We start from the raw sequence: 17,175 nt of genomic DNA, 5'->3' as shown, positions 1-17,175 counted from the left end.
ATTCTACATGTTTATACAAAGCAATACACAAAGATAGGTACATATCCATAGTGAAAATAAATACTTATATACAGAGAGATATGCTGTAAAATCCAGTTTGCGTATGGTGCTTATGTGAGGTAGAGCCAATTCTTGAGTAGTTTTCTGAAGATAAGGTGGTTGTTGGTGGATCTTATGTCTGGGGGGTAAAGAGTTCCATAGTTTGGCTGCTTGAACAGAGAAGGATGTGCCACCCATGTTTTTTTCTTGTATCTTGGGAATTTGAGGCGAGATGCCCCTTTAGAGCGGAGGTTCCTTAGTTGAATGTGTTTGGTGATTTTATTCCTGATGAAGAGCGGTCCCATTCCTTGTATTGCTTTGTGGGTGATACAAAGTAGCTTGAACATGGATCTTCTGGCAACCGGTAACCAATGCAGGGCTTTCAAGGCAGGTGAGATGTGGTCTTGCGGTTTGATATGCAAGAGTAGTCTGGCAGCCGAGTTCTGAATCCGTTGTAGTCTTTTCATATTTATTAAAGGTGATCCGTGGTAGAGGCTATTGGTGTAATCGAGTTTGGACAGAACAAGGGAGATGGTAGCTTGGACTTTGTCTGGAAATCCCAAATGAGGGAAAATTTGTTGCAGTGTTTTTATAGTGACAAAGTTTGATCTTTCTAGTTTGTCCACTTGGGCATTCATCGATAGCTTGGAGTCCATGGTCATTCCGAGGTTTCTTACTTCATTCGATACTTTAGGCAGTGATCCCAGTTCATCAGGCCAGGCAGCAAGCGGGTCATAATGTTTCCAATCGCCACACGTGAATATTTCCGTTTTGGAAGCATTCAATTTGAGATGGCTCCAAGTCATCCACTGATCCACAGCTCTGAGACAACTAAAAATTGGGAATTTCCAATGTCTTTGGGGCATTCCAGTTGAAGGAGTATTTGCGGGTCATCTTCAGAGTTATAGCACGTGAGGTGAAATTGATTGATCAGTACTGGTAATGACTTCATGTAGATGTTGAAAAGCATGGGCGAGATGATAGAGCCTTGAGGGACCCCTGCTTTTATGGAGTATGGTTTGGACGACAAAGGTGGGGTATGAATGACATTAGTTTGGTTTGAAAGGTAGGACCCGATCCAGTCTAGAGCAGTTCCCTCTATGCCGGCTTCATAGATTCTTTTTTTTCAGAGTGTCATGGTCAACCTGGTCAACCTGGTCAAAGGCAGCCGAGAGTTCCAAGAGGAGTAGCGCAGCAAACCCATTGCGGCCTACTGTATTCTTCAGGTCATCCCAGATGGCAAGGAGGGCAGATTCAGTGCCTCTTCCCAGACAGAATCCTGTTTGGAAGTCTGAAAGTATGTCATTCTCTTCAATGAATTGTGACATCTGGGCAAACTCTGCTCTTTCTATCAGTTTGCCCAGGAAAGGTCCATTTGTAATGGGTCTGTAGTTGTCAGGGTTCAGCGGGTCCAAGTTTGTTTTCTTCAGTAAAGGGGGTATGTGTGACTTTTTGAGTTCTTCTGCAAATATTCCAGTAGTTAAGGAATTGTTGATGATTCTTCTTACTGGAGTGGCAGCAGAGGTTGTTAAAAGAATTTTCTTGATAGTTTGTGGTGGACATGGGTCAAAACCCTGATAAGTTTTCATTCCTTAGAACGACTGTGTTTCCACGTGAAGAGGCTCGTAACTGATTTCGATGTAGAGGAGGGTGTTGATTGGACAAATGATGGAAGTCTGATTATATGTTTGTTAGCGATAAAAGGTGGTCTGTTAGGAGTAATTAGAGCAGGGAGCGTGTGTCTGGATGGGATGTAGTTATACATGGTTTTGAATGGCGTTGTGTTAGTGATGAGTGGATTGGTTAGTAGTATAGGGCACTCCAGAGATGCGTGTCCCTTCCTAGAAGAAGAATCTCAGATTTGCTTGCATTCAGCTGAAGAAAGTTGGGTGTCATCCATTCTGCGATGGTCATCACGTCATTTCGGAACTTGCCAATGTGTTGGTCAGAGGTGTTGGATAAAGAGATAACAAGCTGAGTATCTTCAGAGTATGAGACCATGGAGAGGCCCCCGCTTTTTGCATCTCCCGCTAGGGGTTGAACGTAGATATTAAATAATGTTGGGCTCAGGGCCGAGCCCTATGGAACCTCATAATGTGTCAGCTGTGTCTGGGAGCCATAAGGAGGTGAAATCACTTAGAATTATCTGTTTGATAGAAAGGAAACAAACCAGTTCAGAGTGGTGTCACCTAGGCCAATCTATTGTAAACATTGCACCAGGATTTTATGAGATACAGTGTCAAAAGCGGCGCTAAGGTCAAGAAGAATTATTATTATTTTTTTATATTTTTATTGTCAAGAAGAAGTACAGTCATACAAGCAAAAAAGCATAGTAGCGAAAGCAGAGACAAAAAGCAAAAACACCAAGTAAACAAAGTGATGGAAACTCTCCTAAGCAATTTCACAACTACATATGCCTATGACGACCCATAACCTTTTAACATATGTTTTATGGCTCTTCTAAACAGCCCCAAATGGCTCTATACTTTTGCAAACCCTGAATACCCCTTTCTTTAGCCAGCGCTTTTTCCCTTTCCCCAGTTTCCTTGAGGATTAGCCACCATTCCATCTCGGTGGGGGGTTTGGGAGAAATCCAGGCTCTAGCTATCACCAACTGGGCAGCGACCAGCATAATTGTCAATAGAGACCTATTCCGACCGCAATCTTCATTGTACCCTAGCATCTTTTCAGTTGTTGAAAGCATGAGGTCACCGCCAAGTTTATATTTAATTGCTGCTAGTATCTTATCCCAGAACAACCTTAAGGCAGGACACATAAACATATGAACAATACCAGCCGCATATAGCCCGCATTTAGGATAGTTCTGACATGTCCTTCTATAAATCCCTCCCCCTCCAACCCCACCTCGAAACCATCTAGCAATCCTTTCAGGGGTATAATAAAGTAAACAGAGTGTCTGAAATTGCTGGAGCCGTAGGTTCACAGAGTGTACAGAACGGGCAATAGTATCCAAAGCTATCCTCACGTTTTCTATTGCAATATTTTCCCCTAGAATCTCACTCCACCAGGAGGCCAATTTCTCACAGCCCTCTGCCCTACTTTGGCAAAGAATTTGATATGCCTTGCTGATGGTGGCCTGCCGGATCTGGACGTACAGATACTCCCACATATCTGACCCAGAGACACTCCGAACTGCTAAGTTTCTGGCAAAATAGTCTCTAACTGGTAATATATTTAAAAAACATTTGTTGAGGAATCTCAAACATCAACTGGAGATTCTCGAATGTCTTGAAACCATTGCAATCATACAATTGCCCGAGAGAGTACACCCCATACCTAGCCCACTGACGAGCCATACCATCCTGAAATATTCCAGGCAGCATTGGATTAACCCAAAGAGGAAGTTTGGAGATAAAGTGAATCTAGTTTTGATACCCTGACAAATATGTACACAATCTCTAATGGTCTTGAACCATAAGCGTTTAAAATAGTTAGGGTCATTAATTCGATATAAAAACATCTGTCTCTCTCCCCCAAGGACCAACCAATGCCAAAATTCCATTTGCTCGGGGTTCAAGAGGCTGCATAGCCGGCCAACAAAAGCGGCCCAAAAATAAAGTTTAAAATCAGGGAGGTCTAAACCACCCTGGTTATATGGGAGCTTCATCAATCCAATAGGGCGTCTTGACTTCTTATAACCCCAAATGAAGCTGCTCAAGACCCCATCCAACTTCTTAAAAAACACATTAGGTATTCGTAACGGGATTGACCTAAAAAGATAAAGAAACTTGGGAAGTATCTTCATTTTTATAACATTGCATCTGCCTAAGATGCTTAATGGAAGCTTGTGCCACAGCTTCAATTGTTTAGTAACAGTGATTAATAAAGAATCATAATTTAATGAATGCATGAGCCCAATTTTAGCCGAGATTTGCACCCACTTATATGTGACCTTCTGGCAGACCCCTTCAACTGGGAGTTCCGGCTGAAAATTAAGAAGAACTTGAGTTTTGTTACTATTCAGCTTATAACCGGAAAAGCATCCAAACCTCTTTGCCTCCCTATTAATGATTTCTATAGCCTCCCTTGGCTTTTCAGTAAAAATAGCTATATCATCGGCATACGCCGTAAGTTTGAGGGGGCGCTGTTCAATATTCAAAGGACAAATCAAATTATTAACCAATAATGCCCGAATAAAAGTCTCTATATAAAGAGCAAATAATAGAGGGGAAATGGGACAGCCCTGCCTCGTACCACAACGAATGGGTAAAGGAATGGTTTGGACATTTGAATACAGTAATCTAGCCATCGGTATATGATACACAGCCGCAACCAGCTTCCGAAAGTTTTCCTTAACCCCAAATGCGATGAGTGTTGCCCAGAGATATTCCCAGGCCACCCGGTCAAATGCCTTTTCTGCATCCAATAAGACCATGTCCAGATCAGTTTTTAGCTTCCCTGCAGCATCAAAAGCCGCGATTGCCATATTAACATGGACAGTATTGTCTTTCCCTTGAATAAACCCATGCTGCTGGGGAGAAACCAGGCTGGCCATCATTGGAGCTAACCGGGTGGCCAATATCTTAGCAAACACCTTTGCATCTGCATTTATTAAAGAAATTGGGCGATATGATGCCCGTTCCTCTGGAGCTTTATCTTTTTTAGAAAAAAAATTATGATAGCCATGTTCCATGAATCTGGAACTCAACTTGAGAGATTACATCTCGAAGCATCAGGGCGAGGAGGCTTTTACAGCATTTGGAAAACTCTGCCGGGAGGCATCATCCCCAGACGCTTCCCCTGACGATAGCCCCCCAATCGCTTCCAAAACTTCCTCCATTGTAATCTCCTGCTCTAGTACCAGAGAATCTTCTTCTGTCAAAGTCGGCAGATTACTCCCTCATAGATAGCTCTGCATATCAGTCAAGTCTTGTGCTCGATCTGGGGAGTACAATTGCTGATAAAAAATAGAAAACTGGTCAACTATCTCCTGGGGGTCTCTGTAAATAGTTACACCCTCGCCTTTAATAGCCGCAATCTTAGTTGTAAGGTGACTATCCATAAACTAATGAGCTAAGACTTTCCCTATCCTGTCCCCATATTCATATTGTAGTGTCTTATGCTTAGTAAAGCAAGCCGCTACCTTCTCTTTTAATGCCCTATTTATCACTGCCTCTGCTCCAGAAGGAAAGCATACCGAGAATCTTGATCTACCTTTTGCAGTCGAACGGCCTCGGCATGCTGAATCTCACAACTGATAAGCTTTTGATAAGCATCCTTAGTTTGTCTCTCCCTTTCTCTATTCTGTTGCCGGACGAACTGCTGAGTGACTCCTCTAACAAATGCTTTCATAGCATCCCATATGACTCAAAGCGGGGCAGATCCTATATTATCTGTAAAATAATCCGACATTTTTCTAAGAATAAAAGCCGAATACTCAGAATCTGTGACCAGATACTGTGGGAAGGTAAAAAGGCGAGCTACTTTAGGATTGCAGTTTGCCAGAAAAGATTATGGGGTTGTGGTCAGATGTAATTCTGGGACAGATCTCCGTGTATGCCTCGTCAAGATAGTGTCTGGGACACAAGCCATGTCAATCCTAGAGTACTGCCGATGTGGCGCAGAGTAGTACGTATATCCCGGTGTAGTTGGGTACAAATAGCGCCATGCGTCCTGCAGTAAATGTAATCACCATAGTTCTCACCTTCATCATTCTTAGGGCAAGTGGCCGACTAGTGGAATCCATACCATAGTTAATAACACAATTAAAATCCCCCATCAAAACCACCACCCCTTGCCATCCCACTAATTCTAAACAAATATCATCAAATATTGTCGGATCATCAACAATGGGACCATATAAAACACAGAAAACATATTTCACAGTATTAATCTCAATTTGAGCAATAGCCCACCTCCCTCTTTGATCTGTTAACACCTTGTGGACTTGACAGTTTAATGTTTTAGACCCCAAGATGGCAGTCCCTCTGACTGACACATTTTGAGAGGTACATATTGCATTCTGGAATCCCAATTGGTTAAGAAAACCCCAGTCTTTATATGCTAAATGTGTTTCTGTTAAAAGTACTAAATAATGTTTATATGCCCTGAGCTCCAACCAGACTCATTGTCTTTTTGACCCCTATTCAGACCAGACACATTTCAAGATAGACACCTAATCAGAGCCAAGCCCATTTAATTAAATTGTCAAACCTCCAAACAAAATAGTAATAAGCGCTAATTTTCCACCACCTAACAAAAAACTGCAAACCTTCTTTTTGACTTCTTTCCCTTGTTATACCCCACTCCCTCCCTCAAATACCCTTCTCCTACTCCTCAAAAGTAACCTACCCATCCCCTCCCCGTTTCCTAAAGATGGAATCACCCTCCCCAAACAGCTGCCGCTGAATATGGCAGCTTACGTCTCAGTGTACCACCCAGCTAGGCCCCAGCTGGCCCCTCATGACCAGGGGAAAAAAAAAGAAAAAGAAAAAAAGATATGAGTAACCTTAAGCCCTTACTACCCCCAAAGCCACCTAGGCCCAGTTTCTATACAATTCTAATCTACCCTTCCCCAGTCATTTTTACCGGGGCACGAAGATAATTCTAATCTACCCTTCCCCAGCCATTTTTACCGGGACACAAAGAAAGAAAAGAAGAAAAAAATTACAAGATTCAAAAGTGCAGCATTATAAGTTTCATCATAACCAAGCAGTCCCACCAAGTGTTCATGCCGTCTGTCATTTGCTTAGTGCCAGCTTATCCTCCAAATCCGAGACAAAAAAGAGTGGCTGTCCGTCTTTAATAACTTTCAATCTGGCGAGTCCTGAAAACACTTAAGCCCTTGTCGCTTTAGGTGGGTCAATGAGTTGTCTCATTTTCCATCTTTTTTCAATAGTAGCTCAGCTTAAATCAGTTCTAAAAAATATTGATAAAGAATCAACCGCTACTAGTGAGTTGGGGCAAGCCATAAAAGACAGTGCTTGTCTCAGCAAAAAATTCCCCCAAAAAATCTAAATAGGCCGAGGATACCAGGCATTAGGCCTCTGTGTAGTTATAGGAAGCCGGTGTGCTTTTTGGACTTGACAGTCCCAGTCCGACAAATATGGAAATGCCTTTCGAAGTAGTTGAACCACAAATGCTCGGGGGTCAGCATCCTCCTTACCCTCCGGTACTCCAAATAATCTTAGATTATTTCACCTTTGTCTGTTTTCCAGATCTTCAATTTTAGTTTGACAAGCCTGGAGCTGTAGATAATGTGACTGAATGGTTTGAGCAATAGCGGTAACTGACTCCTTTGTCTCCGCTACCCTACTTTGTAACTCAGTCATATCCTTCGTGATACCAACCACCGTACCCGTCACCTCATCCAATGATAGCTTGATGCTGAGACAGTCTGCTCAATCTGAGCATGATGATCCTGGGCTTCTCTCCGTTGTTCTTGCAAGGCCTGCAATATTACTGCCAGTGATGGCTCCTTAGCGGTAAGGTGTTCTTCAGTCTCAAGCTCAGCATCCAGTGAAGCTGTCTGAGTTTTATTGGCTGATTCTTCACTGGGTCTGGGCAGAATTTCTAAGCTGTTCTGATTGAGGTATCCAGTAGAGTTAATTAGGGGATAAGTCGGAGATATCACTCGCTCTCTGATAACCTAGTTGGGTTGCTTGTTATACTCCCCATACACTGCCCCCTTACCGAGCCAGAGCCAGACACGCGAGAAATCAGTGCCTTAACCTCTCCTTTTGCCTGACCCCATTTCCTGAGTGGGCTGTTCTCCATCCCCCTCGGTGAGCGCCATAGCCATTGTAACAACTAGCCCCTTGAGGGTCAATAGATCTTTTGTGTGGCTTAGTAAATCTAAGATCTTTTCTATTGCAGCATTAGGTGATTTTTGTGAGTCCCCTTGATTCTTCCTTGCGGTCGCAGCCTCTGTCACAGCACCGGATGTGTTTAAGCATGCCAAGGCATAGCAAACTCTGCTCCACTTTAAGCGTTTTGCTCTCGCTTGCTCAAAGCAGAGCACAATTGCTCTTACACACTGCATGTTAGCTACTCCCAATGTGTAAAAGCAATGCAAGGTCCTGTATGAGGGGTAGAGCTGGAAGGGCCAATGGGGACCTTGAGGATCCCCCTGTGGTCCCCAACATTTTTAAGTGGGTGCCCTGGGTGGGAAGGGAAGACATGGCTTGGCAGTTCGGGCTGGACTGTTCCCATGAGGCACAGGGTCAGACTGATTTGCATATGGACATGTCTGAACTGGGGTGGCAGAGTGGGCTAAAGAACGGTGATGGATTAAACCCAGATCAGTTGACTGGGGGTGAGTGCTTGCAATGTTCAACACTCCATCCATCATTTTCTTTGGTTTTTGCTTTGTTCGCCATAAGTTGGCAGGGTATGCTCAGACGTGAGTCCCTTGCTCACTTTGCCACTGGATTCAAGCAAGCCTGGCTGAAGACGGCTGAAATGCCAGAAACCGGTCCTAGGAAGCTTGTTTCCGGTCCAGGGAAGACATGGCTTGGCAGTTCGGCTGGACTGTTCCCATGAGGCACAGGGTCAGACTGATTTGCGTATGGCCATGTCTGAACTGGGGTGGCAGAGTGGGCTAAAGAACGGTAATGGAATAAACCCAGATCAGTTGACTGGGGGTGAGTGCTTGCAATGTTCAACACTCCGTCCATCATTTTCTTTGGTTTTTGCTTTGTTCGCCATAAGTTGGCAGGGCATGCTCAGACGTGAGTCCCTTGCTCACTTTGCCACTGGATTCAAGCAAGCCTGGCTGAAGACGGCTGAAATGCCAGAAACCGGTCCTAGGAAGCTTGTTTCCGGTCCAGGGAAGACATGGCTTGGCAGTTCGGGCTGGACTGTTCCCATGAGGCACAGGGTCAGACTGATTTGCATATGGCCATGTCTGAACTGGGGTGGCAGAGTGGGCTAAAGAACGGTGATGGATTAAACCCAGATCAGTTGACTGGGGGTGAGTGCTTTCAATGTTCAACACTCCGTCCATCATTTTCTTTGGTTTTTGCTGGGTGGGACCAGGGCACCCACACTAGAGGCTGGGTCCCAGGGTATGGGGTCCGCATGGCCCCTCTCTCCCATTTAAAAGAAGCCTGGTCCCCAGGGTGAAATTGGCCCAGGGAAGGGGGAGCCTAGAAGCCCCCTCCCCTAAAAATTAAAAAATAACTTTTAAAAATGACCAGCAAGTCACCAGAGGCCCTGCCCCCTTTCTCCACCACTCTGCAAACATGCCTACTGACACACAGATGGTTGGGGGAAGAAGTCTCCTTGGGTGCAGAGGGTCCTTGGGAGCCAACAAGACCTCAAGTAAGTCAGACACAGTGGGATTGCTGAGAGGTCTTCAAAGGCCACGCCTCCTTTCTCGACCACTCTGTAAACACGTCTTCTAGTGCACTGCTGGTTGAGGGATAAAGACCCCTTGGATGCTGATTGTCCTAGGGGGCCAACAAGCCCTCCTGTTACCTCCAGTAAGTATTACAGAGCACGATTGCTGACAGGACTTTGAAGTCCACGCCTCCTTTCTCCACCACTCTGCAAACTATGCTACCTGGCCCACCGCTGATTGGGGGACAAAGTCCCCTTGATTCTAGAGTGTCCTTGAGGGCCAACAATCCCTCCTGTTACCACCAAAGTCACACACAGTGAAATTGCTGAGAGAACTTCAGAGGCCATGCCCTCTTTCTCCATCACTCTGCAAACATGCCTCCTAGCACACTGCTGGTTTGGGAATGAAGTCCTCTTGGATGCTGTTGATTCTTGGGGGCACAGAAGCCCTCCTGTTACCTCCAGTAAGTCTGGCACAGCAGGATTCCTGAGAGCCGGTTGGAGGCTCACCCCCTTTCTCCACCACTATGCAAATATGACTACTAGTTAAAAAACAATACAAATTCACTTAAAAAACAAAGGTTACAGGGTTGTTATAGTTAGGAAGTAGACTTTCAAAAAACTTAGAAATTCACTGAAAAAATCAAAAGGTTACAGGGACATTATAGTTAGGCTTATATTTCACTCGTACTAAACCAGTGAAATTCAGCAGTTATAGTTATCTGAATTAACTATAACTTATGCCCCTGCAATGCACTGGTTATGATCTCACATATTACATCACTCATGACATGGTCAGTGACATCTTAAATGACATCACTGATGACATCATCCACAGAACTGCTCAGATACCCACTCACACCCAACCCATATAGCCTCTCATATGCCTACTCACAGACCCACACAACCACTCACATACCCATTCACAGATCCATATCAGTACTCACACACCCACTCACTCTTCCATAAAGACACTCATACACCCACTCACTCACTCGTACAGCCACTCACACAACCATTCAATCACCCACACAGCCACCGATACAACCAGTCACTCACCAATATAGCCAGTCAGATACCCACACACTGACCCATACAGCTATTCACACACCTACTTATTTACCTACACATTAACTGACACACCCACTCACTCACCCATACAGCCTCTCAACACAGCCACTCACTTACATATACAAGCACTCACACACTCATTCACACACTCACACAACCACTTACAAAGTTCAGAAATACTTTATTTGGATATGACCATATCCATAAAAGCACAATCACATATACCAGATTAAATGCACAAATTCATGTTCACAATAAAACGATTTCAGTAACATTGATCACAAGTGCCAAATATATTAAAATACATACAGCAAGTTTCTGATGGAGCCTTGGGGCACTCTTCATGGATTACACATCGTTTTGCAAAACCCGTACAGCGGTTCTCAAAAAAGTGCCAACACGGAAACCTAGCTCATCATCTTCCAGTTTAAGTATACTCCTGTATGCATCTACTAAATGGATAGGCAATGGGTTTTTTCAAACCGGGATTAAAAGCCATTTTGCATACCTTATATAAAACCTGCAGAAGAATAAAAAGTGTAAAGTTATTTGGCCGCTCTGAGCATCACACGGGCAAGGCAAAGGGTCAAGATTTGCATTGTACCCAAGAGGGAAAAAGAGCAAGAATTTTACAGTGTTAGCCCTTAAGTGGAAAAGGAGTCCCCTCTCTCAATAACATATAGGTGTTCTGAGATAACTAGGCCGGAGGGGCAAAGTGTGCTCGATGGTCATAAAATTAGCGACAGTTGATTTCTTAGATTCCCTCTCCAGTCTTTCCTTGCCATAAAGAGTGTATAGTGCCGTCATAAGGCCTTGTTTTTATGTAGTATCAGTAGCATGTGGACCTGAGAAGTGCCTGCCGTAATTAATGCTACTTAGGCCCTGGCTCACCACGGCAAGCCATGGAATATCCATCCCCTTCTCACAATTAATGCAATCACCTATTATCTCTCTTGTAAGGGACGCTGCTGGATTTCACCATGGGGCGAGCCGGAATAAAGGGGGGCTGTGCCCTTATGAAATCCTCAATGTAGCCTAATTTCAGTTCGCTGTGGCAAACATATTGAGAGGTGGAGATTGGTGCACCCAATAGTTTCCACCAAAATCTGTTTTCCTCCCGCTGGATGCTGTAGCTTTTGCGAAGCCCCAAACCTCTGCACCATAAGTAGCGGTGGGTATGCACTGGGATTTTAGAAAATTTAAGATCGATAAAATGGCCCCTATCCTCTTCGGCCAGGGGAGGCTAAGAATGGAATTGGTGGCCTTTGAGAACTTGTTCTTACAAAAAACCACGTGTTCAGACTAGGTACCGTTCACAGCAAAGGCCAACACAAGGTATAGAAATGTGCAAGTGCATTTAAATTTTTGGTCGCCCACAGATATAAAATTTAGGTAATGTTTTCTTGGCCCACAGGGCATTATAAAGGATTTTTTTTAATTGGTGCACAGGTCTAAACTGGCCATAAAATCAACAAATCCTTGCACTAAAGTGTATAGGACGTTGGGTGTCCGGCCCATTAAAACCGGGTCATCGGCATATAATAACACGGGAAGTATTTTGCCATTAATTCTGGGAACATTATTAGTGAGTGTGATCAATGATTTATGCAAATTATTAATGTAAATAATAAAAAGAAGTGGGGCCAAGACGCATACCTGCCTGACCCTCTGCGTACTTTAATGTCATTAGAAACCTCCCCCCTGCCATTCATCAGGGCCTTGAGTAACTGTCAGTTAGCCTCTGAGCACTCACGGTCAAACCATCTGGGTCCACGTTGGACAAAAATGGGGGGTTTCGATAGTAGGGATTTGATGGCCTCACAAAGATTAATACTATCACTAATTACCTCAGGGTAAGGATTCTGTGCTGACAGGCAAGAGTCGATATGGCTCAAATTTTACTTTACCATTTTACAAAACAGGCCAGTTTTATTAATGCCCCACTTACATACCCATTCACACTTTCATTCAAGCACTCACACATTCGCTCACTCACCTATATAGCCATTCACACAAACCCTCACTCTACAATACACCCACTCAAACAACCACTCACTCACCCATAACAGCCACTTATGCAACCTGTCTCTCACTTATACAGCCAATAGACACCCACTCACTCACCTATACAGTCATCTACACACCTCTTATCCACCTATGGAGCCACTGCCACTGCCACTCACTCATACAGCCACTGACACACCCACTCACACTGCAACTCACTCATCCACACAGCTGCTCACACACTGACTTATATAGCGATACAGCCATTCACACACCCATACATACAAGGATACATACAGTCGCACAACCACTCACATTATATATATTAGTAGAAGTATCACTCAGTATGAGTGCACCTAGTATACTAATTTAACTTTTGCAGTAGGTTAGTATATAGGTTTAACAATCATAAACTCTTAAAAAACACTTACACTCACTTGATATCATCAGTGATATCACTTGAGATGTCATCAGTGATATCACTCACCATGTCATGAGTGATGTATTATGTAAAGTCATAAGCAGTGCATTGCAGGGGGTGTAAGTTATAGTTTGCTGAATTTCACTGCTTTTGTATGTGTGAAATCTGAGCCTTACTACATATTAATGTACCGTGTTTCTAGTTTACGTAGTGTTGCCTCCCGGTTTCCCCCACGCCTTGGACAAACAACTGAATCTAATACAAAGTACCTTAGATGTTCCAACTTATTTTCATGCACTTCTCTAAAATGAAGTGCCACAGGGTATGACGTGTCAGAATTAGTGATTGCCCTGACATGTTGGAGTATTCTCTTATGTACTCGCAGCTTTGTGCTGCTTACATATCGCAGTCCACAGGAGCACTCCAACACATATACTGCATGGTCAGTTTTGCATGTTAGAAATTTCTTGATGTTAGTTGGTTCATCTTTAAAGGGTACTGAGTAAGATGGTTTGTTAACTCCAAATCATGTGATGCATTTCACGAATCCTTTCCTTTGTATTAGCCATTTGAGTTTTACAATATAGACCTCTACATCCAGAAAACAAACTGACTGATTCTCCACTAGGCGTTGCCGTGAAGTGCAAATTGATATTATTAACATTAATCTGTGAGATGAAGTTCAATGCGCTTTCTTTAGTACCCCGCCAAATCACAAAAAAGTTGTCAATATACAATTACATGTTTATCTAAAAGCTCCTTGTAGTTTGCTCTAAAGACCAGCTCTTCCCACCATCCCATGTGTAAGCAGGCATAGCAGAGGGAGAAGCTGGCCCCCATTGCAACACTCCCGATCTGCTGGAAAATTTGGTTCTGGAACATAATGAAGTTATTTTCTAGGCAAAATGTAGTCATATTCACCAACATCTTGTTATGTTGGTATAGACAAATTGATCTGGTGCCTAAGAAATGTTCCAGGTCTCTTATACCATCCTTATGGTGGATACTTGTATATAGCGTGGTGACATCTAAAGTCATTAATAGATAGTCCTCTTCCCATGTACAGTTGTGAATATGTTCAAAGAAGTCGCTAGTATCCTGTATATAAGATGGCAAGGATCGCACATGTTCCTGTAAGAAGAAATCAATATAGCGTGATGTGTTCTCTAAGAGACCTTTCCGCACCAAAATTTTTGGTCTCCCAGGTGGCCTAGTAGCATGCTTATGTATTTTCGGAGTAAAATAAAGTACAAGCATAATCGGATGGTCGTTTTCCAGATATTTGTATTCATCCGCACTAAGGAGGCCTGCACTTTTCCAGACAAGTAGCTTTGAGTAAAATACATTCTATGTGGCACGTGTAATTTGGATGTTGCTCCTTTTGTAGCAATCGCGATCATTTAGTTGTTTAATTGCTTCATCCATGTAGTCTGTTCTTGGCCAGATTACTATATATCCCCCTTTTTCTGAGTTTCTTTTAACAAATTGATCTTTGCCTTGTAATGTATTCATTAGTTGATGATACTTGTGAACCGGTGGGCTAAGCTGTTTTCGCGTTCTTTGTATTTGATGATTCAGTTTTTTTACTTGAGATGTTATTTGTTTATTGAAGATATCAATGACATCTTGCGAAATGATGGGCTGGAATGTTGATTTTCTTTTGAATCCTGTAGATACAGTTCCAAACGTGTGCAGGTGTTGATGATCTATAACTGATGGGGTAGATACTTCAGAATTATCTGATGTGTGTTTATAAATTACACAGTAATTGTATATCTGCTGCTGTCATGATGTCAGAACTGGAGGGAGGAACAATACCTGTTGGACATTGGTTACTATCATTGCTTTTGTGAAGGAGATGACATTTCTGCAGTTTCAATTTGCGAATGAACTTATAGATATCTATTCGCATTTGAAATAGTTGAAATTGCTCTCCGGACAGAAAGACAACCCTACAGAAAGTAACTGTGTTTCAGCCTCATTTAAGGTGATCTGAGATAGGTTGATTACGGTGTTAGCATTGTGGAAACTTGTCTCTATTTGAACTTCCATTTGCTGATTGCTGGTTTTCTGCTGATTCTCACTTTCTCCTTTGCGCCCTTGTTTGCGTCTTTCTTGACGCTTTTTATTCCTCCTTTGTCTTGTTTGTAATTTTGTGTCCTGGGGCTTAGTGTTTGACGCCTGTCTTGGTGTAAAAAATCGAGTTCTTCCGCCAGTGATAGCTTTACTGATGTTTGGCCTGCCATCTCTCTTTTAGATTCAGGGTCCGATTCACTTTCAATCACGGAACTCAGATCTGACATTGATGTGGTGATTTGCATGCCAGGACTAGCACTGTTGTTGGCCCCCTGTAGTTTTTCAAACTGGACACCTTTTCTATAGGCCTGGGCGGAAATTTCCGTTCCACTTGCGAAAGTTGCGAATTTTTGGCATTTCCGCGTTCTGCGGAGATGTCGAAACTTCTGTGATCCGCTGCGAAAGTGGAAGTATTTTCTTGTTTGCGCTTTAAAAATGTGTTCTTGTGCGTGTGGTATCGACTTACCGGATCCCTACATTCGCAGACACGTTTTCCTATCCGTTCGCGTGCGCCACAAGATGTTGAATTGCTGGTAGCCGGTCGCGCTATCCCGCGAGAGTTTGTGATTGCGAACACGTCATTCGACCCGGAACAGGCAATAAGCATTGCGAGCAAGATGGCCGCGCCCATTAGCGACTGCATGGGCAAGTTAGAGATATATATTTCCCCGCGAGCACGCAAAAACACAACGCGAACGGGCGGGAAAAGCAATCTCCGCTTCTTCGCGAAAGTTCCGCGTGCTCCTGGCGATTTAGAGCAATTTCGCGATAATTTGCGTAGGGCAACTACGCAAATTCCGCCCACCCCTACTTTTCTAGTTACTTCCAGTGAGTCATACTTCTTTGAAAAAGTAAAAATCTAGCCATTTTCATAGTCCTGCTTGTCCTGTTGAAATTTGAATGCTTTCCTTTTTTTATAATTTCTTCCTCTCTGAGTAATCTTGTTGTCATTTCTTCTAGGCATTTTATTATTAGTTCAGTTGCTTCTACTTTGTTCATTTGTTCATTCATCTCCTCCATTTGATTTTGTAATTCAGTCCGATCAATTTCTGCATACTTGACTAGAATTTGTACCAATTTCCTCGATGAGTCTAAGTTGCACTCTGCCTATTCCCTCAGCATGTCAGGGTTGGGGTTTTCAAAACTAGGCGCAATCAGGATCCTCAAGCCTAATGGGAACCTGCCCACCTCCAAGTTTCTATAAAGCGATTTGTGCCCCCACCATTTGGCTTGCTCATGTTTCATGAGCCTTTCCCAATTTTTTAACATGTCCTTGATGTTTGTTGTACCCCGGTTAGTTGAACTACTGCTTGCCTGTATCAGCTCATCAGTCCTCGGGGAATCACTAAACCTCTCACCTGCTGCTGCTTCCTGAGCCCGCAGTGCATCAGCAGACATTTTCTTTCTTTTTGAGCAAATTGATGTTAAAGTGTCGACTACTAGCAACACTAAAAGTAGTATATTCTCAAGAACGTGTGATAAACACCGCAAAATTAGCTTAACGCAACTCTTCACATCGCAGTCTATCGCAGGAAATTAAAGCTGTGTCAACGTGGTATTCCCAACACGGTGGTACCATGCGATAGTCTCATGATAACGTGTCAAATGAATGTCTTAAAATCAACGCACCGCTGCAAAAACACGAAACACAAACACGAAAATAGTAGCAATGACGCCAATCGCGATACAAAAATCAGCGAAAACCAGCCACAGGCCTGCAATTTCCATGCGTCATGCGGGAAAATGCACTATAAAACTAGAAAAAAAAAATACAAACAAAAGCCAAACATCAGGGAAGCACAATGGAGGTAGCCTGAGCAAGTACAGAGGACAACCAGAACCCCACAAGCCCCCAGGAGGGCCAGCCTGGGACCTCGGGGTAAGGGAAGGGCAAGGACAAGAAGAGTAGGAAGAAGTAGTTCAGTCCACAGGAAAACAGGATCCTGATAACGGAGGTGATAGAACACCATCCACTGTGTCACTGGAAACTAAAAATGGAATATGTCAGACCATCGTGGACAAGGTGTATGCAGTCGGAGTGCTAAAGAGGACAGTGGAAGAAGTCAAGAGGCGCTGGAATGATGTGAAGAGCAAAACCAAGCAGAAACTCGCAAACAACCGGAAGGCAGCAATGCAGACTGGGGGTGGGAGTCTAGCGCCACAGGAGGAGATGGAGGAAATGGTGTCCACAGTCATCAGTGGGGAGACGGTGGCAGTAGTTTGGTTGCCCGGACACTGCTCAACATGACCGGACACAGCAGCAA

This window comes from Triturus cristatus, chromosome 2_1 (genome assembly GCF_964204655.1).
Source record: "Triturus cristatus chromosome 2_1, aTriCri1.1, whole genome shotgun sequence".
Lineage (NCBI taxonomy): Eukaryota > Metazoa > Chordata > Amphibia > Caudata > Salamandridae > Triturus > Triturus cristatus.
Note: the sequence above shows the minus strand (reverse complement) of the source record.